General features: G+C 34.7%; 1 long non-coding RNA gene across 3 annotated transcripts in view; it reads right to left on the bottom strand.

Moving 5' to 3' along the window:
- LOC102160801 overlaps nt 1-23,678 on the bottom strand; it is a 973,686-nt gene that overhangs the window by 595,240 nt on the left and 354,768 nt on the right. For all 3 annotated transcript variants that reach the window (XR_002338692.1, XR_002338694.1, XR_002338699.1), the window contains one exon: nt 5,449-5,566. This is a non-coding gene — a long non-coding RNA (uncharacterized LOC102160801). The remainder of the gene's footprint in view (nt 1-5,448; nt 5,567-23,678) is intronic.

The raw sequence follows: 23,678 nt of genomic DNA, 5'->3' as shown, positions 1-23,678 counted from the left end.
TACTTTAGCCATCCAGCATGGGTGAAAAATGAACATTCCTCACAGTTTATTCCTATGTAATGGAAGTTTAACCCATTACTGGTAGGAAAAGAATCTGGCTAGCTGCCAAGTTGTTCATTGACCGCCTACCGCGTGTCAATCACTGTGACACATCCTTGGTGTTCATAATCTTATTTAATTCTAGGAACATACAAAGCGTCTTTAAGTCCATCTTACAGATAAGAAAACACTTTCAGAAGATTAAAACATTCACGAAAGTTACCAAGGAGATGTAGGATTTGCATCTGTATTTGTCTAACTTTATACCCTAATAAACCCAGTCTATATTCTTCCTAACATACCCAGGCACAGTAGCTTTTTAACAATTTTAATATTTTTAATCTAAAAATTTAGGTTAAAATAATCAAACACTTACTTTTCTTTTAAAGTCATAGGTTTAAGTATCTCTTGACCTCACCCTCACCCTGACCCTTCAGCCTATGCTATGGCAGTCCATGCAGGCATGGAGGATGAGGAAGGAGAGGAGCTTTAGCTCACAGACACTGATGCTCAACAGTATAAGAATATCCAGATGCCCTTTCATGTTGTCAACTCACTTTCACATCACCTGTCTCATCATCTTACAGGTAAAATAATGCAGAATTTTTTTTGCAAAATTAATATCTGAATCAAAAATTAAAACAGAAAATAATTAAAGCAGATAACCTTTCACCTTCTTGAAAATTATATTGCTGTTAATTTTCTTACCAATGTCCATTGAGCTTTGAACATCCATTAAAATGGGTTATGTTATTCTTGCCCATATAAATTAATAAAAACACCCATATCTTTTTCAACTTTCACTCCTCTTGCAGGCCACTTACTCCAGATATGATGATGAAATACTTTACCATGCTTGCAAAAATCTAGCACAATATTTTAGATAACTTTATCATTAGAACATAGCACTTCATAAAATGTAATATTAAGTCAAATTTTCTTCAAAGTATTATTAAAGACCTATATTTAACACAATTTTAGGCAGGAGAAGTATTAAATTTATATGCAAATCTTTAGACCTACAATGACGTTTAAAAGTCCAGTGAGAATTTCTCAAGAAATATATTCTGGAGTTCCCGTCGTGGCGCAGTGGTTAACGAATCCGACTAGGAACCATGAGGTTGCGGGTTCGGTCCCTGCCCTTGCTCAGTGGGTTAACGATCCGGCGTTGCCATGAGCTGTGGTGTAGGTTGCAGACGCGGCTCGGATCCCGCGTTACTGTGGCTCTGGCGTAGGCCGGTGGCTACAGCTCCGATTGGACCCCTAGCCTGGGAACCTCCATATGCCGCGGGAGCGGCCCAAGAAATAGCAACAATAACAACAACAACAACAACAACAAAAAAGACAAAAAGACAAAAAGAAATAAATATATTCTGAAAAATATACTAGGATAAAAAAAGTAATAAATATTACCTCACATTAGCAGAATTGTGCAAGTGTTTAGCAAAAGAATATCATTGCTCTCCTTAGATGAGTTTATGATAATAAAATTATTTTTCACTGAGAATAATAGAAGATAGAAGGAAAAAAATTAGTCTTTTATATTTGGATGTGTTTATTTCTGACATTTTATTTAAAAGGTGGAATCAATTCATATAAACAATACTCCGTTTGGGCATAAGATGTTTGATTTTCTATTACTTGCCATGATAAAATTTTGGCAAATAATGGTAAATCAAGTGAGTTTCAACATTTGTCGAACAACTGTTTAAATCATGCTCAGAAAAATTCTCTGAAATTTCAAAAATCATTCTCTGGCTTTAAAATTTCCCATCTTATTTACTAGCATTTCTCTATTGTTAATGCTATATAGCAAATGCGAATTAGAAATTCTAGAGAGTTTATTCACTTATATTTTTGCTTACAATGTTTTGCTTTTTAAGTAGTACTTGGAAGAGACTGCTAACATGTTGTCTCTTCATACATATTCTTGCCACTCCTAGGAAGAGAACCCCTACGTTTGAGATGGGTACACATATACAACTTCCTGGCTCTGTCTACTAGGGATCAGGTGCCATATACTTTCTTTTTTTCCCACTACCACATGGAGTGCAAAAGAGGCAGTGAGTCATGTGTAAGAGGGACACAAGTAGGGGGAAAATCTTTGGGTGTTGGCTCTGTGAGACTTCATACTGGCCCTGGGCCAACTCTTCTACTTATATGAAAGAATAAACCTCATCCTGCTCAAGCCAATCTATTGGGGGTTTCCCATTATAGAATTTTTTTTTTTTTTGGCTTTAAAAATGACTGGTAGAGATATTAACTGACTTTTCAATGTGAACTGGTTTACTAGAACACAAGCTCGTAGTAGGTGAAGGCTAAAAAGATTTTTCTTGCTTTATAACACAAAAAAACCCCAAAACAAACAAAAAACAAACAAAAAAAAAGTGAGCATCTACATTCATACATTCCAAAATTTGCCAAGTAAACACATGCTTATTTGGTACTAAAAATGTCAAGTTTCCTGCCATAAGTTGTAATGTAGAAATGAACAAAGTATAGTCCCTGTCCTTAAGCATATCATGGTCTAGCTTAGGTGGAACACATATTTTCAGGCATTAATTATTCATTTATTCACTTTTTCACTAATTCAAATGGCAGTGTGGGCATACTATACTATGGATATTTAGAGTAAAAGTGGCCCAATTCACTCTGATAGGTGAAAAGGGTTTTTTCTTACAGGATATAGTGCCAGAAGTGAATTTTGGAGTATGAGAAAGAATTATTAAGGAAAAAAATGTAGAGGAGGCACAAGCAAAGAGCATTTGGGAGAGAAGTCCTGGCCATTTTCATGTTATCTGGATAATTACGAGCTCATAATTGATGATTCAAGTAAAATAAAAATTGAAAAGTCTTTATTATATTCAGAAATTAAGTAGAATGCATGAAGGCAGGGAAAGATAGCAGGGGTGGTGGGAAGGCATCACAAAACCAGACTGCCATAGGTTTTTGGTTGAGGAATAGACAGGAACAAAAGTATAGACTCCCATTTCAGGATGCTTGGCTGTAGAGAAAGAACACCAATGCAATCTTTCACTAAAATAAATCTGATATTCTCATCAGCGGATGAATTTTGTAATACAGCTTAGGTCTGCTGTTCTGAGTAACAGCAAAACTCCAATTGGAAACTGGAATTCTTTGCAATTTTTCCTTATGGCTCGCCTTGGTATTATTAAGAATTTCCATACTGGCAGACATGCCTGTAGAATGGTGCTACCAGAATGTAGTAATAATCTAGAAGGCTACTGACCTTAATATAATTTGGCTTGACTTTTCACTGCTGAGTTGTGCTAATGTTGTGTGTTTCTAGTACACACAGCACAACACCCAGATGCTTAAGAGATAGCTAAATCTGAAGGGCTACTTCCTCTTTGACTCCTCTATTCTCCTTCTGCAGCTGTCAGTAAACTATGGCTTGCAAGTGAAATCCAACCTACAACCTGTTTTCATATGACTCTAAGCTAAGAAAGGTTTTTCCATTTTTAAAGGATGGGAACAGCAACGACAAAAATATGCCACAGAGATTTACGTAGCACACAAAACCTGAAATATTTACTATCTGATCATCTGCATAAAAAGTCCATTAACTTGTGTCCTAGAAAATGGTACAGAGTTATCCTACTATTTCTGCCTCTGTCCTTTCCTTTCACAATTTTGTCTGATTTTAAGAGGACTTAATGTTTAAAAGTCTCTAAGATTTGTCTCTGTTTCTAATCCCTGTCACTTTAATGACTGCTCCTCAACTCTTCTTTCTATATCACTTACTTTTCTTCTCTTTTCCCTGTTGTGTCCCTGAAATTCTTGACCTCAATGTAGAGGAGCTTGACATTTAATAACCAATACAATAAAGTACTTCCTATTGGTGACTAATTACAGAGTGTCACAAATGTAATATTCAATATTCATCTTACTTTTTGAAGCTTCTTCAGGACAAATAAAACAACAAACAAAAGAAAGACGAAAAAATTTCCCCTTTATTTCACACCTTGCTTCTTTAGCTACCTTCCTCACTCCTTTTTTTCCTTAATTTTACTCATTTTGACTTTCATTATCCTAATTAGCTCTAGTCCACGCACTGGTTAATGATTATCTTATCTCTGGTAATTGAAGCAATTCTTAAATTTTTTTTGTACTTGAGTTTGTGTTCATGTGTGTTTGAAATATCAAACATTATATACATCTCTTAGAACTTTTGAAATTGTTTCCCTTTTTTTTTGTTGTTGTTGTTTTTTTTTTTTTTTTTTTTTTTTGGTCTTTTTCTCTTTTCTGGGGCCACACCCGTGGCACAAGGAGGTTTCCAGGCTAGGGATCGAATCAGGGCTGTTGCTGCCGGCCTACCTCAGAGCCACGGCAACCCCAGATCCGAGCTGCATCTGTGACCTACACCACAGCTCACTGCAATGCCGGATCCTTTAACCCACTGAGCAAGGCCAGGGATCGAACCCCCAAACTCATGATTCCTAGCTGGATTCGTAAACCACTGAGCCACGACAGGAACTCCTTGTTTCACTTTTTAAAGATGAATTGAAACTACAGAAAAGTGACCTGGACATTTTTCAACATGGGTTTTCTACTCTTTTCAGATAGTAAGCTTGGTAACTGCCAATAATCAGCGTAAAAAAACAAAAAAGCTACTGTAAGTTTTCCCCCTTTAACCTCGTTATTTCTATGAAAATGATGACATGCACCTAACCTTTTCCTCATTTTATAACACAAGACCATCTACAACACAATATAGTTTACAAACCTATGAGGAGCTAAGTATGGATACAACAAGGTCTTCAACTTCTCTTTTATATTATCACTATGTCACCTTCACATTCCAAATACTTCCTTTTAAAATATTTAGTGCTACCAACTTCAACTTTTTAAAATGTATTAATGCTCAAAAACGATGTGTGCTTTTATCAGACCTTTTTCCATTGTCACGGTCATGTATAAATGACAAAACAATGTATTCATAAAATGTCCAACACTCTAAGCATTATGAAAAAAGTTTGTTGTGCAATGTTCTAACATTCACTTATTCTATAAAGAGTTCTCTCCCTCATTATTGAAGTAATATAGAATATATTCTGGTTATGCAAAAAGAGGAACTTCAAGCCTGAATGGCAACCACATTTCTATGTAATGAGCCTGTTTACATATACCAAATTTAAATGTCTTAGGTTTTTCACTGATATCTTTTATAGGCTAAATCAAACCCTAAGGATGTAATCAAATTAAAGAGATTAGTGCTCACTAATAAGCTGGCAGTAATATTTCATCAAAAGTTTGCTAAGTCTCTTTCTGCAAAATCAATAGATAAAAGCAGGCAGTGCATAAAAGTGTCTGTCTACTGCATTAAAACATGACGAAAATAATATTTCTTAACATTGCCAAAGAACCATCTATTTCCAAAGATCTTACCAGTTCCCATTGCATAGGCCAGTAAGGGTCATTAAACACCAATGGGTCTCTGAGTCCTTCTTCAGAGTCAATGACATTGTAGACTTCACTCGGGATCTCATTTTCCTCCACACAAGGTCTGCAGGGCAAAGAAGGCAAATGAACTATGAAAAACATAATCACTGCTTTTACTGTTGCTTTTTTTGTCATAAAAATTCCATTTATTTAAATTCCATTAAAAAGCACATTTGGCTGCCGAGAGCATAAATATATACTTTTATTATACTTAGCATTTTTCATTTTCAAAAAAAAAATTGACATTTGTTTAGATAAAAATGCTAAAATATTTTCAAACTACCTGTTTTAGCTAACCACTTTCTATGTGTTTCTTTCATATAATAAATGCTTGAAAAACAAGTGATTTAGAATGCAGTTCAAAAACTGTATATATTTTCCATTAGAAGTTATCAGCTTATACTGATCATTATCCTTACTATGTCACGTGCCTGCCACTATGACTTTGCCCAAAATACAGCTCTTAGGAGAGTGATTTAAATTACTTGAGCTGTAGTGGAAAATATTTCTTATAAATCTCATTTATCTAATTGTCATGATGCATTTAATAAATCATTAACCAAGCAAGTGACAGTTAGAAATTCAGAAAGGCTCTTTAACACAATGTTGTCCTTAAGACAAAACTACAACTCAGTCATTCACATCTGCCTGTGCAACTTGGAGGACTACCAAAACTAAATATTGAGAGAAATAATCAAGCATTGACATTGATAATACCTCTATCTTAGAAATACATTTAAATCTAGCAAAATTAGAGGTAAAATTAAACTATCAAATATTAGAATCATTCTTATTTAGAAATACATACAAGATTAAACCAAGATTATAAACTTATTAAGAAGAGAAATCACATCTAGTTTAATTATAGTCCCAGACCTGTGCACATGGGTGTTTGAGAATTAATTATTTACCAATTTATTTCTAGAGTACTGAAATGGATTAGTCAAGTAGCAGCACTTACATAAGAAGATATGTGTAGAAATGCTCTATTCAGCATCATTTTGCAAAATTAAGATGCTGGAAAACAACTTAAATGTCCATCAATATGAAACTATTCAAAAATCATGTCATATTCACCCAATGAAATACTATTTAACAGCGACAACAAGTAAATTTAATCTATAGATGGATAAGTTTCAAAATTGTAAGGAAAGGGCAGAAAACCACATTATGCTATGTTGTCATTTATATTAAGTTTTAAATTATCACCAAACATAATTTTAAATGATATATATGTAGCATATGAATCCAAACATCTTAGGAGACATCTCTAAAGGGGGCAACAAGGGGAATAGTTTTAAGGGAAGGGCACAAAGAGAAATTCAACTCTAATGATGTATTTCTCTAAAAAAAACCTGGAGCAATTATGACAAAATGATGAGGTTAACAAATATAGATGGTATGTACATGTTATACATTATATTGGTGTGTATATTTATATGTATTTGAAGTATGTTATAATAAAACAAAGCACACATACACAAAGAAAATTAGTGAGACCTAGTTGTTGTATTAATAAACCAAAAAATGGCTTCTGTACATTGGCCCTATGTTGTCTACTTCTTCACAGCAGGCTGGGACCATAGCTCCAAACCCACCAAAAGATGTCCAGTTTTTACATATCTAGTCATTCCAGTTGTAGGCCAAATAAGCAGGTTTTAGCTATTTAGAGCCTTCCTGCTTTGCATACCAAGAAAACTGCACCCAAAATCTACTAGCCATATATCATATAAATGCAGTGGCTATAAAAGAAAGACTCCAAGCTGCTGCTGCCCTTCAGAGCTCCCTGACCCACAGCCTCTCCATCATGCTGCTCAGCAATATCACCTAGACAGGTAACCCCGCTGTCTCTGATCCTCTTCTTTCGAGGACTTCCCCCAGCCCTCCTCCTCTTCTAGATATTAGTCTCCCAGCCATTGGCTCTGGAAGGTCTCCTGCTGTGAGGGACTTTTTCCCCAAGTGCAAACCTGCCAAAGCACCGCCCAAATAAAACTCACTGTGTGCTACTGCCACCTCATGGCCATATCTGTTTCTTTGATCAGCCCCCAAATCCCTCGAACTCAATACACCAGGGAAAAGAACTGGAAAAGATACCAGGATAATTCTAGATTCTGTTCTCCATGTCGGCTCTTTCGATAGTTAGAAGGTTCAAATAATATTAATCTAGCTAAATATGTCCAGTCTTTGTCAAGTAGAGAATCATTATTTCTCCAGGAATAGTTGTTAGCTGTGGGTTTTCAGAAAAATATGAGAACCTCTTGGATGGCCATTTGAAGGATCGATAGATTGTAGCATAGTACATGGTTTTCGCAGGGACGTGTGGGACCCTCCTGCTGCTGGCACTGTGAAGCCCTCCTCCCCCTACCATTGTGAGGACCACAATGCCTGTCAAGCATCAAAGGGATAACACTTGAAACTTATGTAATAAAAAATTTCAGTAGGAGAGAAGAAAAGGTAAGAGTTTAATTTAAAAATACTAAAGCAATGACAACAAAAGTGAAATAAAAGAAAGCAGAAAGCCGTAAAGCAATACAAATACATGAAAGTTAATCACTAAAAAAGAAATTAAGAGTACCTAGAATAGAAAAATGTTTATCATGAATTCATTGTCTCTTTCACTCATATGTTCATATAAACATAAACATTTATGGAAAAATACTTTTAAAATATAAAACTGAGAGAGGGATCAAGAAAATCTATGATCCTCTGTATCATTTGAATTTTGTGTTTTACCAAGTGCATGTAACAAAAACTTAAGACAAAACAAATATCAAAATCTAGATTTTCAATGAGATTTTAGAATCTGCTTTTTTTGTTCGTTTGTTTGTTTTTTGTCTTTCTGCCATTTCTAGGGCCGCTCCTGCGGCATATGGAGGTTCCCAGGCTAGGGGTCTAATCAGAGCTGTAGCCACTGGCTTATGCCAGAGCCATAGCAACGCGGGATTTGAGCTGTGTCTGCGACTTATACCACAGCCGATGGCAATGCCAGATCCTTAACCCACAACAAGGCCAGGGATTGAACCCGCAACCTCATGGTTCCTAGTTGGATTTGTTAACCACTGAGCCACGATAGGAACTCCACAATCTGTATTTTTTTTAAAAAGGAGTTTCCCTTGTGGCTCAGGGGGTTAAGGACTTGACATTATCTCTGTGAGAATGTGGGTTCCATCCCTGCCCATGCTTAGTGGGTTAAGGATCCAGTCTTGCTGCAAGATGCAGTGTAGGTCACAGATGTGGCTCAGATATGATATCGCCATGGCTATGGCATAGGCCAGCAGCTGCAGCTCTGATTTGACCCCACAGGGGTGGCCATTAAAAAAAAAAAAAAAAGGAATTTATATTTTTAATAAAATTCCCAATTTTTAAAGCCATTTATATCCAACAGAAAATCAATTACCTACATGTGTCCCAATTTCAAAAATTTTGACCTCTGCTCTAAAATTTTGACCTCTGCTCTATATTTTCAAAACTCTGCTACATATAATTGCAATTCTGAAATACAGGAATCCTATATCTTGAGACAGCAAATAATAATAAAATAGGTTACTTCTTCCCAAGATCTGATGTAAATTAATTACATAATTCACTGAATATGAAAATCCCCCACTTTGTTTAGCTCAAAACAAAGTGGGTCCTTTTTATCAGAAAATTATTTTAATTTATATCTTTATGCTCCATTAATTTACTTTTTCAGGATTAGCATTGAGAGAAAATCTAAATATTTTGAATCTAAACTGTTTAGACTTAAAAAATATTTTTCTCTATACTTATATTTTAGCACATATGTTAAACTGTAACATTTTCATATCCTTGTCACTGATGCCTGAACACACTGACCTGCACTAAGTCTATATGGGTGACACTGAGATGCAATGAACAACAGGTACCTTCCCCATCTTGCATGTCACTGAAAAGCACCTGCTGTCTTCAAAAATGATTTAAGTGACCCAGGCTTGAGGCATCCCATTGCAATGATTATGGTTCTTGTAACTGAAGAAAATTGTGTGAAAGCTACATCTTCTCTGTTGGATTCAAATTCACAGAACTGCATAGCTGAGATTCAGAGCCCTAAATAGGATGTCATATAGGAAAATGCCAAACTGTCTCCAAGTGATGATTCCTTTTCAATTTTTGAAAATAGTAATGTTAACCATTGCATCATTATCTATTATCCTTCTTCTAGATGTTTTATAAAGAAAGCTCTATTTTGGAAAGTAGTACATTATTTCATGAATACTAGTTTTCGTTAATCACACTTGTGTATACTAAAGCGCACACATATGTACAAAGCTATTTAACAACTAAATGAAGACACAAAAACATTTAAAAATAACTTAGCACATATACTCTTTTTATTTCTTAACAAGTTTCTTCTACTTCTTTTTAGGAAAGTAAATGTGACAGATTAAAAAAAAAAAAAATTGGCCCAGCCAATGTCTTTGAGACAGCCACGGGAATAATCTGCTATAGAGAATGAAGCCACAGCCATGATGCAGTTAGAGGTTTGGGAGCTTTGCCAAGAACAAGCTGGTAAGGCCTGAGTCTAACCTCAATTCGTGCAGTTTTCAGGCAGATAATCGCTGCAGGGTTAGAAGCCATTTCCCTGACTCACCTGAACGCTATTTAGAGTTTCCCTCCTATGCCAGTCTCACAGCATGGTTTGGAAAATATTTCATCTTTGAAGAGATACCAACTTACTAAATATCCACCTGACAGTATATGTGGATTTAGGAGCTCCTTTTACAGGAAATGGTTAAGATAAGACTAAAAAATTTTAAGCTATAATGCAAATATTCTTCACTGTGAAAAAAATATTCTGAAATAATAGATCTTTTAATTCTTTGTCATTATTGAATACTAAAAAAAAACCCTAAATTTGTGTTTTTACAAATTTGCAAACCCACGTGCTAGAAGGAGATCAATGATTTTTTCCTATAAAGAACCAGAATGCAAGTAACTTAGACATTATGGACCTTTCTAGTCTCTGTAACAACTATTCGACTCCACCATAATAGCAAGAAAGCAGCCATAGATAATACATAAACAACTAACTGCCTGATTTATAGTAAAATTTTATTTACAAAAAAAAATGCAGTCAGGACTTGACCTCTGGCCTTTGGACCATAGTTTGTTGACTTCAATGATTTTCGATAGCATCATTGTATCAATAATATAGCTGATGACTATAAAAGTGAACATCCCTAAATAAGTATAAAGGAAAAGTTATCCATTTCCTATTGAGGTATGTGTGCAATTCACCTTTAAACCCTGGCATTAAATTCCAGACAAAGGGTTTACAAAACATAACATGAATTAAACAAATGCACTTCTTTTTAGTCCTTCTATTTTTGGTCTTTTTATTTAATCTTCAAAGTTTTATACTGTGTTTTAAAAATAGTAACTGACCATACAACTAGAGAGAATGAAAACTAACATTTCAAAGGGCAGCACTGCTGACAACTGAATTCTCTGCTAGGTGAAATGGGCATTAACTTATCACAAGAAAACAGAAGTGGATTTTTTTTGGTTTTTTTTTTTTGTCTTTTTGCTATTTCTTGGGCCACTCCCACGGCATATGGAGGTTCACAGGCTAGGGGTCTAATCAGAGCTGTAACCACCAGCCTACACCAGAGCCACAGCAACGTGGGATCTGAGCCACGTCTGCAACCTACACCACAGCTCATGGCAACACCAGATCCTTAACCCACTGAGCAAGGGCAGGGATTGAACCCGCAACCTCATGGTTCCTAGTCAGATTCGTTAACCACTGCGCCATGACGGGAACTCCAGAAGTGGATGTTTTCAATAAAGTGTGCTTTTAATGAAAGATTAATAATTGCAAAAAGTACTTCTTCCAAAACTTAAGGTTCAAAGTAGAAGAAGCTTTCTAGAAGAAATTTCTAGAATGCATCACATATTGGTTTAGCTACACAAACCGATAGAACTGCCTTTATTTAATTACCATTCACAAAGCATTCTGACAATTCAAATGTAGTGCTTAGTAAGCATCTTGAAGCTTACCCAGACAGCTAGAAGAAGTACAGTAGCACTGAAATTACAGTACACACCATGACTTGTTCTGTCATCCAACTTTGGGGATGGAGCATACTTGTCTCTATAATGAGCTGTCTGATGTCCCATCCAATCTACCTATGAGAAACAGCAGTAAACATAACACATAAAGTGATTTAGCCCTTTGAACTTTGTTCCAGGACACACATGTCCTTCATTGCCTAAGCTTGCTTTATCAGATGTTAAGATATTAAAGTTGTATGGTTGAGGTCTAGCAGTATATTCAAATTAGTAAAACAAAAAGTACTTACTAATTAAGTAATTGTAAGATACTGCCGCATGTGTTTATACATTTGAAAATTAGGATGAAATAAGATCATATAACTAAATTGAGCATTCTTAAAATCTGCAAAAACTTTTTTTATTAAGTTTTATATATTTATTTTAAAATATTTACTTCTAAAAAGCCAAGACAATGTTAGACAACTTGTAGAGCTTAACTTTGGTATATATAAATGGAGAAAATGCAAATTCCACAGAACAAGACTTATACAAAACTTTATATAGAAAAAAAGGAAAGAAAGAGCAACAGGGAACATGCTTTAAAATTAAATAACTTCTCTCTGAATGTTTTCACTTGTCAATGAGAATCACTTTTTAACCATCAATTTTTAGCAAAAATAGATATTACTATGTCTTTAAAAAGGAATTTAGCTTCAAAAATGACTGGATTGGCTTCTAGGTTTCATAATAGTCCTCATAAAAGATCTACTAAAATACTATGGACTACACATACATATCATTGTCATTTAGCATTTATTACACATAAGAAGTCTAGTAAATAACATACCACAACAGAATTTCTAGAAATTAGACTGAGATTTGTTAACTAAATCAATCCTTGCAGTGTACAAGCAATGAAAACATGGAACATGGAAGAAAACAGAACATAGATCCAGACTTTCAGAATATAAGAATCTCTTTGCCCTACAAATCCATTAAAGACCCTCCTGACTATACTACCATTATGAATGAGTAGAACAATACTCTCTCTCTCTCTCCTTCTCTCTCTCTCTCTATACGTATATGGGGGGGGGGTGTATATGTATTACATATAGCAACATATACATATGTATTTAATATAAATAATAAAATATATAAAAATACAATAACAAGTAAAAGTGTTTTAGAACACCAGAGAAATTGGTAACCCAATGGTTATTGACTCCTCAAATACTCAGAATTTTGTATTTATATACCATATATATATTCATATATATAACTGTATATATTATATTTATATACATACTTAGGTATCCTGAAATTTTTAAATTAAATTTCTTAGTATTATACCTGGTTTATACCTTTACTGATATTTTTCCATTTTCCATGAATTTTCTTTGTGAAGTTAATGCAGATGCACACAGCACGTGGGATATCTTCTCTAATCCCCTTAACACATATTTGGTGGCAGCAGAGCCGTAGGGAAGCAAGAAAGGGAAGGAGGGTTCCATGCTGTCCTCAATAAAATTGCTCATCACAAACAAGAGTGATCTTCCACTGTGATGCTATACTAATCATTTAGGGAGCTAAGACAGTCTCATCATAGCAAACATTCACATTCATAGCCTATATACCAAAGCTCTGCTGTTACACTGGGGTCTCCCAGACTCTAAAATATACATTTGGCTTTGCTTCCCTCAGAATAGCAACGTCTATAACATCCTATCTTCTAATTTTCGTATATTCTGTCTTAATAACTTCTCCCTGCTCATGACTTGTAATAAGCTGATTTAAGACTGGAATGAAGCTTGTGAACATGCAACAGAGAGATAAAAGGATTTAGAACATTAAAAATACATGCAGATAGATAGATAGACAGACAGACAGACAGACAGACAGACAGATAGAAATATTAAGAACTGTTTTAGAACATCAGAGGGATTGGTATCCCAATGGTTAAGTCTCAGGACTAATCAATTATTCTCAGACACTTTAAGAAAGTCAAAATTTTTAGATCAGTTATTTGTCTGCTTATTTATCTCAATATTTTGCTTTGGTTTTGTTTTGCTGGGTAAATATGGATCTGGAAGACTTTAAGAGTTGAAACTAAGCTAAGTGATATTTTAGTGCAAATAAAATTCGCTCCATTTTAAAGATGAGCAAACTTAGACCCAGGCAGAGGGCTTCAGCGGGCCATAGGGTTCAATGTTCTCTCCACGAAATGACACAATATTGGATGAAAAAACAAGTGGAGTCATGCAATTTTTAAGCAAAAATCATCAGGGACACTTGTTATAAAAAAAAGTGCTTTGCTCTGTCAGGTAATATGGCTTAAAGATCTTAGGTTTCACGATCCACAATTCAAGCAAAGATTATAAGCTATTGCATGGTAGGAATCTTAGTCTCATTTTTTTGTATGCACAGCACAGTGTCCAGCATATAGTGGGTGATTAAATGAGTTTTAAACTGATAAATACAAGAATGAAGATGTATTGAACACTGGATAATTAAGGAGAGTACAGGAAACTTTACTACTCCTTTGGCTGGGATGTCTGGCAAATTCAGTAATGGCATAATCCAATAATCCAAATGCTTTTTTCTGAATGAGGTATATAACCTTAGTCTACCTTTTCTGGCATCAGCATCTCACATGATGACAAACTCATCCAAAACAACTTGGAATATTTAGAAACAGTCCAGAGCATCTCTCATTTCTCTAACTCCATATCTTCTCAAGTAAAAGATTATGAGTCCAAGAACCAGATTTGTTTCACTTCTGCTTCTCTAATTACCAAAAATATCTTTCCCCTCAACTTCTTTTCCTCTAATTCTAATGATTTTAAATCAACCAAATAAATACTAGAGTTTGGATTTTTCACAGAAAATATCAGAGATATTTCCTCAAGTCCAAGACTGAACACTAGCATTTTTTTAATGCAACCATATGAAATTACTATTAAAGGCACTTACAAATGTCTTACCATTTTATGTCTCCATGCAAATAGAAACAACATGATTATACAAATACTCTATGTATATGATATGACAAAATACAATTAAAATCAGATGAAGGCAAACTTTTAGATATTTCTTTAGAAAAGTCCCCTTTTCCTGTGGTCCAGTTGTATATTATTCCCACCTTTGGTTTGCCCCCAACATATTATATTTGATAGAAAACAAAAGGGGGGCAAGCACACTGACATTTCTCTTTACATTTCAGGGGCTTCTGGCTCTATTATGAGTGTCCAATTTGGTTGTAAAATTCAGTTTTAGAAATGTCTATTCAAAGTTTGAATTCCTAGAAATTTCTCTAAAGTCTGATAAAATATGCTTCTTTTATTTTCTAAAAGAATATAAAAGAAAGCTCCATTGATATCACATTGTTAATGAGAAACCATTTCTTCCTCACGATTAGTTTAAAACAAAATTCCTTTTTCTGGTTCGCTTAAAAAAATTAAAAAACGCAATGTTGATAACAACAAAACACTTGAACAAAGGCAAAAATCATAGACTACATCCAGAGTCTACTTTACATGATGCACACAATGTCCACAAATGCTGAGGCTTTTTTTGAAAAGCATGTTTTTCTTTCATATAAAGATAAAAAGAAAAGCTTTTAGGTCATGGGCTATGGGGGGAAGAGATAAAGTCTCCTGTGCTTTGATGTTACAAGTAGCTCTTCATTACAGAAGACTTCTGGTGGTATAATAAAGGTCCTGGTAAACTGAGCCTGAATATTTAATAACCAGCTTCTACATGGAAGCTTTGTGACTTTCCTTTCCTTGACAGAGCAGAGCAAACACATATGTATTATGAATAAATGGCAAAGCGTTATTACTTTAGAGACTTTAGCATTTAAAGATATGATGTCACTAAAAGGGAAAACATGGTGTATACTATTATTACAAAGCCTTCTGTTTAAAAATGCTTCTAAAATACCAACTGACAAGAAATTAGGATGAATAACCCGTTGGTAGTTAAATGAAACATATAATATTAGTTTCAAATTTTTATGTATTGTATGTAAACAGAAATTGAATGATATGCAAAACTCTGATATGTCACCCTATGTTAGTGTTGAAGTTAAAAGTAAATCTCAGTGAAGTTTGACAACTTAACATGGAAACAAGTTGCTAGAGTTTTAAACATTGGCATCCTAGACAAAATGATGATTTAAAGAAAAATTTTGTCAAGTCTCCTTTAGGAAAATAATACTTTTTGATAACATTCTATATGCATGATGAAAAATTGGAAAAAAAATAGGAGTGTATACAAGAGATTATAACATTCACATAAGATGGACCACCCAAATCATCACCACAAATCAAGTTTGGCAAACTTCTTTCAAGACCTCTCTCTGTGCCTGGGTAGATGTGGGCATATGTAGAGAGGGGAATACATAGGTCAGGCATATATAGATGTGGACATATGCAGATCAACCTAAACAACTCCTAGTTAAAGTCATGTCAGTATGCACAGTACTATGTGACTTGCTCTTTTCCTCACTCAGAAAAATGTCACAAACATCTTTCCAAGTCAACAAAAATACATTTTTAAGACTTGATACAGCATTCACTTGTAGCAACTCTTGCTTTTTCAATTTTTTGGTGATGAACACTTAATGATCATCTTTTTGTAGCACAATAATATTATTTATCAGTTGATTTACCAGCTCATTCCTTTCAAAAAATAATTTATGGTGGCTTACAGTAAAAGCATAATAAAGAAAATGTGATTTAGCATCAAACAAACCAAAAATAGATAAGTTAAAGAGAAACCAACAAATCGAAATAAGAGAAAAAAGATATGAGTGTCCTGGTAAGCGGAATTTGGAATAATAGTCCTTACTATAGGTCTCAGAACTTATCACTAAGATATCTGTGGAAAATATATAAAATAAAAAATACTAAAAACAAGGGTTAACAGCCCATTGCCCAAATCTAGGAAGGCTCTCTACTAACCTCAAAAATAACTGAATTAAAAACAATGGCCACAAGTAACACAAGAAAACAGCAGATATTCTGACCAAAAAGAGGAGAAAACATGTTAGTTTTTGTAATAGAATATCTCTGCAAAGACACACTGAAAACTGGTACAGTGATTGTCTAGAGTTGGGACAAGTGGAGAACTCTGGGAATCAGGAAGAGAGAAGTTGACACTCATGTCCTTTCATGTCCTTTGCATTTCTACCACACACAAAAAATGTATTTTTCTCATGAAAACATTACTTATAATGTCTAAAAATTATTAAACCCAACATAGAAAATTTCAAGTTACAAAACTATAAATAATTATCCCAAATTTAAGGAAAAAAACTACATATGTATTTGAATGAGTGTGTGATGGTGGGATTATTATTTATTTTCTTCTTTCTCCTTCCTAGATTTTCTTCCACTCTTCTACCGTAACTTATTATTGTCTTATAAGCAGAAAAGCTCATATTTAAAAATAACTACATCTAAAATTAATAAAAATAATAAAAATTACTAAATGTAAAAACTTAGTAATTTAAACAAAATTATATTTGAAAATTTATAAACCATAATTGATTTTCATTATTTCTTTAAAAGAAAAGGTACCAAAGTAAGTGAAGTCAAATTGAAGAGTTAGCCAAAGAATTTAAAATATTAATGAAGGAGGTCGTGCTGTGGTGCGGTGAGTAAGGAATCTGACTGCAGCAGCTTGGATCCTTGAGGAGGCATCGTTCTGTCCCTGGCTTGGTGCAGTAGGTTAAGAATTCTCCATTGCCAAATCTGTGGCTTAGGTCGCAGCCATGGCTTGGATTCCATCCCTGGCCCAGGAACTTCCACATGACACAGGTGCGGCCATAAATTAAAAAAAAAAAAAAAGTAAAATATTAATGGAAAACAAGGCAAAGAAAATAACATGAAAGAAGAAATTTTAAAAACAAATAACCATTAAGAAAAAAAATCTAAGATATCTTTAAAACATTACAAAAGCCCTTAACGATTAGAATTAAGAAAAAAGTGAATACTAAAACAAAAGAGAAATATACAAAGAAAGTAAAATCTCTGATAATGGATCTTTGAATTCATGACCCCTGATTCCCCTTATCCAGTTCACCCACACTGGTCTCCTTGCCCTTTCCCACACGTGCCAGGCACACGTTTGCATTCACAGTTGCTGTTCTGTCTACCCAAAATTCTTTTCCCAGACATAAGCACAGTTGAGTTCCTTAAGAACTTTAGATCTTTATTCAATTTCACCTTTTAGAGAGGACTTCCCTATATATAAACACATACACACTTTAGTATAGTTGAACAGAAGAGGTGACATATTTTGTGTGTAGATTATTTTTTTAATCTGTGAGTTTTATTATTTTTTTAATTTGGCCACACCAGCAGCATATAGAAGTTCCCAGGCCAGGGGCAGAATCTGAGCACAACTGGGACCAATGCCACAGCTGTGGCAGTGCTGGATCCTTAACCTGCCACACCACAGAAGAAACTCCTAATCTGTGAGATTTTTAAAGATGAGCTTATCACACAAATACATTTTCACACATGCTCTTTTCTTTAACAGTATATAATAAAAACCTTTAGAAGACACTAAGTATTTTTGTAAAATACTAATTTTTAACAACTGTGGTATCCAGTAAATGGATGTAATACATTTAAAAATTAAGTTTTGAACTTCTATTAGTTTCTATATTTTATTGAAATAAAATATGAAAGAAATATAGTTTCTAATTATCTACCCTGAAATTCAGAATATATCAAACATGCATAATTTGCTTGTAAATCCATTTTTTGAGTTCTTCATGTCAATTCAGACTTTAGTTGTTATCACTTTAGGTGGGCTCTTCTAAATAATTATATCACTTTTTATAGTTTTCAGATTTTACTGAAATTTTTAATCTTATCCTTTGCCTCCGCTAACATAAAAAACAGAATTGTTTCATATTCTAAGGACTGAAGTACAGAGGTCTGTTTCTGTTGTATGGTGTTTCTGTTGACTGTGGCTGATGTTGTCTAGGTTCCTTTTATAACTACTTATCGTTGGTTGTTTGCTAAATGTTTATTTGAAAAACTATTTTTACAAGTAATTTAAGACCCAGGAAACCATATATTCCTTCAGAGGGTAATTTCATTTCCTTTTTTCAGTCACAGAAAGGTGACGAGCATCTGCAACAGAGGCTTGAAGTTTGGGAACCATGTAGACAACCACTCAGTACATTTCACGTTTCCTATTCCAGAGAGAGAAGCCTTTCAGGGATCCAGGCCAGGGTAGGAATAGTTCCCTTTGATAAGCACTAAATTTCAATATATGCTTCACACTCTATCAAAATTCTAGCTTCACAACTTTGCTTCCCATAGCAAAGACTGACTGAGACATACCTCTTTAAAATCTCATGTTCTCTCTGTTCTCAGGCTGCTGTTTTCTGGGTATCTTATTAAGTACATGATCCATTTAAGAGGATGTCTTGCATTGTTTCCAAGGGTTTTTTCTTTTTTTTTTTAACATTGTCTATTTAGGGTGATTGATTTGCATTATCAATTCATTATTATAAGAGACAGAAGTCTCCCATACTTAATTCCAATTTGTTTTAGAATTAATCTTATTCCTATAATGGAGAAGAACAAACCTGACTCCTATTGAGTCTATTGCTTAAAAAAAAAAAAAAAGGCAAGAGAGTTACAGTTTAATTCTTACTTTCATATTCAAAGATGAAGCACGGAATTTTTCTAATATACTTTTCTTGGATATTGGAATAGGTTGTACCACTGAGAATAATAATAGCTTTAGCTCTAATTTTTACCTTCTGTTGCCTATTCCTAATCATGCTGCTTTGCATCTTTTGTAAAAGAATGTTGCCTATAGTCTGAAACACACAACATAATCCATTCTCAAGGCCCACCTTTAAAGGCATGACACTTTTCCATTTATATAGACATAAGATGTTGCAGAATAGAGAGTAACATTTGTCTTGTTGGAGGTTTATAGGAACATTGACCAGTCCTAGGTGGACAGTTGCAAGAGCATAGGTAAAGTTTGCAAACAACCACCCACACTCCCTCCCCTTTTAGTATAAAAGAAGCCTGAATTCTAACATAGGTAAGACGGTTCTTTGGAATACTAGTCCGCCATATTCTTGATCTACTAGCTTTCCAAATGAAGTCACTATTCCTTGCCCCAACAATTCATCTCTCAATTTATTGGTCTGTTGTGCAGCAAGCAGTGGGAGCTTGGACTCAGTAACATTCCCACTTTGGGTGGCTGTTCTTTCACTCTTGCAAATGATGACATTATAAACATTGCTTTAAATATACTTAGAATTCTTCTGTTTTTTTTTTCTTTACATTCCTACAAATAAATTGATGTGTTCAATTGCTATGCATTTTAAAGCCTTGACTTGTATCACCAATTTACCCGAAGAAAAAAATCTATGTTTATTCTCTCTTTAGTTTTTTGTTTGTTTTTTGTCATTCTTGTTTTTGTTTTTTTGGGCCGCACCCGCAGCATATGGAGGTTCCCAGGCTAGGGGTCCAGTTGGAGGTATAGCCACCGGCCTACCAGAGCCACAGCATTGTGGGATCCGAGCCACTGTGACCTACACCACAGCTCATGGCAATGCCGGATCATGAACCCACTGAGTGAGGCCAGGAATCGAAACTGCATCCTCATGGATGCTAGTCAGATTTGTTAACCACTGAGCCATGACGGAACTCCAGCTCTCTTTGGTTTTTCATCCCAAAGTCAATTCCTCCAACTTCCCTCTCCATCCCACATTCATAGACATTTATACAAATTACCAGATAATGATTTTTCATTTTTGGCAGCTTGATAGGCATGTAAATATAAATATAAATATAAATACATATCTTGCATTATCAATGTCTGTTTTCATACTACAGTGCCAGAGCTGAGTTGCCACAAACACAGTACTGCCAGTAATGCCAAAAATACATGGATCAAGAATGACTGGTTTTCCACTTTATTGTATGGCAGAAATTGGCACAACATTATAAATCAACTATACTTTAATAAAAAATAATTTTTAAAAAGAGTGACTGGTCTTTGTCAAGGGGTTAATTTCCAAAATATCCTAACAGCTCATACAGACCAATATTTAAAAAGCAAAACAAACAAAAAAATTTTAAAAAATGGGCATAGGAGTTCCCGTGGTGGTGCAGTGGTTAACAAATCTGACTAGGAACCATGAGGTTGCGGGTTCGGTCCCTGCCCTTGCTCAGTGGGTTAATGATCCGGCGTTGCCATGAGCTGTGGTGTAGGCTGCAGACGCGGCTCGGATCCTGTGTTGCTGTGGCTCTGGCGTAGGCCGGCAGCTACAGCTCCGACTGGACCCCTAATCTGGGAACCTCCATATGCCGGGGGAGCGGCCCAAGAAATAGCAAAAAGACAAAAAAAAAAAAAAAAAAATGTATCTGGACAAATGCACCAGTTTGAAGCTAACAAAATTTGGAGGGGGGTGAATGATCTAGAGTAGCTGCCCTATCGGATATTAAAACAAATAATAAAAGTGATGTTATGGTCAATGAATAAAAATGGACAAATAAGAAATCCTAGAAAAGGACCCTAGGACATACAAGAATTTAGCAAATGATAAGAGATATTGGAGTTCCCATTGTGGCTCAGAGGTAACCAACCAGACTAGTATCCATGAGGACACAGGTTCAATCCCTGACCTCGCTCAGTGGGTTAAAGGATCTGGCATTGCCATGAGCTGTAGTGTAGGTCACGGACAAGGCTCAGATCACGTTGCTGTGGCTGTGATGTAGGCCAATGGCTACAGCTCCAATTTGACCTCTGGTCTGGGAACCTCCATATGCCCATAAGTGCTGCACTAAAAAAAAAAAAAAAAAAAAAAAGTGAGAGATGGAATAATTAATCAATGACTACATGTTAGACAAAATCTAGAGTTAGGGTATTATCTTCTCATAACATAAATCAAAACAATGTTTAAAGTTCAAAACAATGTTTAAAGTTCAAAACAAAGTTTAATTCTTTAAAGTTTGAAGAATTAATGGTAAAAATGAAACAGTGGTTGCTAAAGATTTGATCTGTTATCAAAGGCTGTGCATGTATGGATTTAGAGTACCCCATTCTCTCTATACTGAGCGTAGGATATAACAGGAGCTCAACAAATGTATGCAATGCGCTAATAAATGTATCTATTCATGTAAAATTAACTAATCAATCAATTCTAATAAAGTATAAGAAAATCTTTGTTAATTAAAACTTGTTGGGCTCTGAAGTCAAACTAGAATTTCAAAAGTATGGAGTGGATTTTTGATCAAAACCTAGCTTGTAATAAATGCTATAAAGAGATTTTTAAGACAAGGTACTTTATTCCACTTTCTATAGGGACTGGTAGTATACCATATTTGAAATTGCCAACTACAACTTTAAGATTCCCAATTTTTACAATGGAATAAATAATTCAATAGCACATTATTCTAATACCAATACAAAAAGCATTAGAATCAGTTATTTTTCCATTTCCTTTAATAATTCCTTCAATAATATATACATTAAAGGAGCAATGGCTATTGCTCCCAATTGTTTTGGAGTTCTGCATCCATACTTTGAGTCCTCTATGAAACAGGAGGATGTCAAAACTGTACATTTTTAGTTTTCATCTTACTACTACTTTCTTGAGATTATAGACACATAGCATTTTTGCCACTTTTATTTATTGGTCCTTATTAGTTTAAAAATATTAATAAGAGTCCAATATGTGCCAGACATGGCATAATTTCACAAACTGTAATTCTGGCTATTGTTCATTAACTGCTGAGCTTGGTTAATCAACATTAAATATAAACTTTTTTTGTTAAAAATGCGACAAAAAGCTGTGCCACAGTTAACATCTAGAAACCACACTAGTTCTAAAAATTACCAGGAATTTCAAATAATGACTATTAATTATCATCAGTTATTAATGATGATTAATAATCACCATTAATTCATAATTTCTAAACAATAATCAAGTTTTAAATCAGTTAAATATTATCTCCACTGAAATGTATTTAGATTTCATTGAAATTACTGTTTTTTTAATTAAACTTATTCACATTTCAGAGTTATGTATTATATATGTCTAGGATGATGTGCAGTATATATTTATTTTAATATCTCCTCATAAATCATCTCCTTCCTCCAGTTTCTTTTCAGTTGTTACTCTTCTGAACTGACTCCAATTTTCTGACATTTTCCCAATATTGAACTTCCCAGAAATTTATGTGCTGTTCACGCTAGGTGCAGCTGCTCAGTGGCAGAGTTTATACTAAGGCAGTTGGATCCACAAAACATCAGGTGGGTATAACAGTTTGGGCAAAGGTCCTGGTAGGTCTAATTTCCTCTGGAAAAACAGAATAAAGAAAGCAAATTTCAGAGTTCCCTGTTGTAGCTCAGCAGGTTAGTAACCCGACCAGTATCTATGAAGATGTGGGTTTGATCCCTGGCCTCACTCAGCGGATTAAGGATCTGACGTTGACATGAGCTGTGGTGTAGGTCACAGACATGGGTCGGATCCTGCTTTGCTGTGGCTGTGGTGTAGGCAGGCAGCTGTAGTTCTGATTTGACCTCTAGCTTGGGAACTTCCATATGCTGCAGGTGTAGCCCTAAAAAGCAAAAAGAAAAAAGAAAAAAAAACTTCTCTAATTTAGCTATTTGAAGAATGTTTTAATAAGAAATGATAATAAATATTCTCTAGATTTTTTCTTTCTAATCACTATTATTCTGCATACAAAATTACCTACCTAGGGTTTTCATAACTTTCAGAATTTATTATGTGACCATTTGTTTATCGCTGTTAACTTGTTTTTTCGTGTATTTTTGGACCACCAATCATCAACTATCCAGTTGTCAGCCTCTCCTTTTTTCACCTTTACAACACCAGAATTTTTGTAATAAGCAGTTGAGTTTCTCTTTCTAGCCTATTAGTTCCTGTATTAACTAAGCACACATATGCATGAACAGTCACATACTCATGCACTTCCCTTGTTTGTCAAATTTCCTCCACATAACACTACTGCCTGCAATCTCTGTTGCTCATACCCATATTTGCAAAGAAAATGCACCTCCAAATCTATGCAGCCTCTTTTTTTAATGAAAAAGAAACTTTATATGAGTTCACCTGCTATACTACAACTTTTCAAACATCAATTTTTTATCTT

This window comes from Sus scrofa, chromosome 1 (assembly GCF_000003025.6).
Source record: "Sus scrofa isolate TJ Tabasco breed Duroc chromosome 1, Sscrofa11.1, whole genome shotgun sequence".
NCBI classification, from domain to species: Eukaryota; Metazoa; Chordata; class Mammalia; order Artiodactyla; family Suidae; genus Sus; species Sus scrofa.
This window is presented reverse-complemented; position numbering and strand designations above follow the sequence as displayed.